Below are 2467 nucleotides of genomic sequence, written 5' to 3'. Positions count from 1 at the left end.
TCCACCAGCCACTGCCACCACTGGTCCAAAATGATGGTTCCTGGAGTCAGTGCCCAGAAATTGACATCAGAGAGGTGTGTTCTGGTGTCTTCTCTTCCGTGGAAAACCATCTCTGCTAACAGGAAGGGAGAAAACCCAGAGGGGAAGGCTGGTGGGACAGGGGGTCTGCTGTTGTTTGGAGGAGCTGTGTTGTTCCACCAGCCACTGCCACCACTGGTCCAAAATGATGGTTCCTGGAGTCAGTGCCCAGAAATTGACATCAGAGAGGTGTGTTCTGGTGTCTTCTCTTCCGTGGAAAACCATCTCTGCTAACAGGAAGGGAGAAAACCCAGAGGGGAAGGCTGGTGGGACAGGGGGTCTGCTGTTGTTTGGAGGAGCTGTGTTGTGATTCTGTCACAAAGCAGCAGCACCTGCACCCCCCCCTGCAGTTTGTGTTCAGGTCTCAGGCTGGATCCACGCCAAGGAGCAGTTGTTAAAATGAAACCTACCTGCATGGGTGCTCAAAAGAGAACTGGGAGGTGTTCCCCGAGAGAGTGAGCTCTTGCCAACCAAGCTCCCCCTGAAATTCACACCTCAGCACAGCAGCCATAGTACCAAGCTGAAAACCCTTCGGAGAACTAAGCATTCACAACCAAAACTATTTAAAAGAAAAACAAACAACAAACACAACTTTTTTTTTTTTTTTCATAGTAGGCAGGCAAAGAAAGATGTGAAAAAGCAAGGGGAATTAGTCATGAACATTATATATTGAAATTGCTAATGTGGCAGGAGTGATTTCTGTCTCCCCTGAGCATCCATTTTGCTGCAGTCAAATGATGCTCTCCAAGTAGAAACAATCATAAATTACTGTCTGAGAGATCGTGGGATTCCCAGGAGCTGTAATTGGAAAACATCAACTTCAGAGGCACCCCAGAGGTGCCTTTTTTATTTTTTATTTTTTCATTAGGAAATGGTAGGGGAAAAGAAGAGCCCCACGATGTGCAAGGATCCAGGAGCCTCTCTCTTGCTGTACCCATGCAGGTTGGAGGCAGTGGAGGGGGACACATGGTGGAATACAGGGAATATTTGAGGAAGAAATTTTTTGTGCTGAGTGTGGTGAGACACTGGCACAGGTTGTCCAGAGAGACGTCCATCCCTGGAGATATTCCAAGGTTGAATGGGGCTCTGAGCAACCTGATCTACTTGCAGATGTCCCTGCTCACTGCAGGGGTTTGGACTAGATGGTCTTCAAAGGTCCCTTCCAACTCCAACCATCCAATGGGTTCTATGATTCTACAACATATTTGCCACGCCAGCTCAAGTGATGACTTCCTGGGGGACGTGGTGGTGGTCCCAGCCCTGGTGTCCATGTGTCAAGGAGTGGTCCCTCAACCCCTATGGGGCTTGCTCCAGCAGCAGCAGATCAAGCAGCATTTAAAACAAGAATAATGCGACTAATAACACGGACAAGCAAAGCAAGGCTTTGCTGGTAAAATACACTGTAAACCTGTCTGGTCTGTCCAGGCATGATCTGGGGATGAAGCAGGGGGAGGAAGGGGGTGACTGGGACCCTGGCTGGGCGGGGAGGGAAGGAGGATCTCTTCCGAACCGCGCGTGTTCTCAAAGCCTATGCGAAAGTATTACTGTTTGCCTAATGAACAAGCACAGATTTTTTTTTAAAAAAACAAAAAACAAGCAAACAAACAAAAAAAAACCAAACAAAAAATATAAAAAGGGAAAAAAATAAAAAAAAACCACACCACACCAAACAAAAACAAACCGAACAAACAAAAAAAACCCCAACCACAACCAACAAACCAACCCTTCTCTTGACGGATCCCCAGGGGTGTGGGAGTGGAAGGGGCCTCGGGGGTGTTCAGGTTCCTTGGTATTCGAAAGGGTTTGTGCCCGTGGGCTGGGACAATAGGGTGAGCTTAAAAAAAAAACAAAGCAAACAGACAACGGACGACGAAAACAACAACAAAATCTCTAGTAACAAAACATTGATAGTTTACAGGGTTTTGTGAGTTTAAATGCCTTATATTTAACAATCATAATTTATGACTAACTTGTAGATATTGTGGGTTCTTATTTAATTATTTTTATAGTTGTTTTTCTTTTTTATTTTTTTTTTTGCATTTTTAATTATGATTTATTTATTTAGAAATTAATACTAATTTTTTTTTTTTTTTAATTACTCCTATTACCTCATTTTTTGCATTGTTTCTGGGAATGGAATGCTTTGCATGCGTCGGTACTTTAAAAAAAAAAAAAAAGAAACTACACGTGGGATGTGGGGGGTAATGCTTATCTTGTCAAAAAAAAAAAAAAAAGAAAAAGAAAAAAAAACGAGAAAAAAAAAAATCAGGGTGTGTGATTACAAACTGTATTACTGTGGTGCTGTTACCTTGGATACATTCCATAAAAAAAAAAAAAAAAAAAAAAAAAAAAAAAAAAAAAAAACAAACTTTTTTTTTTTTTGGTGGGA

This window comes from Chaetura pelagica, unplaced genomic scaffold, assembly GCF_000747805.2.
Source record: "Chaetura pelagica isolate M959 unplaced genomic scaffold, ChaPel_1.0 scaffold121, whole genome shotgun sequence".
Classification (NCBI taxonomy): domain Eukaryota; kingdom Metazoa; phylum Chordata; class Aves; order Apodiformes; family Apodidae; genus Chaetura; species Chaetura pelagica.
The sequence above is the reverse complement of the archived record's forward strand: the minus strand, read 5'-3'. Positions refer to the sequence as shown.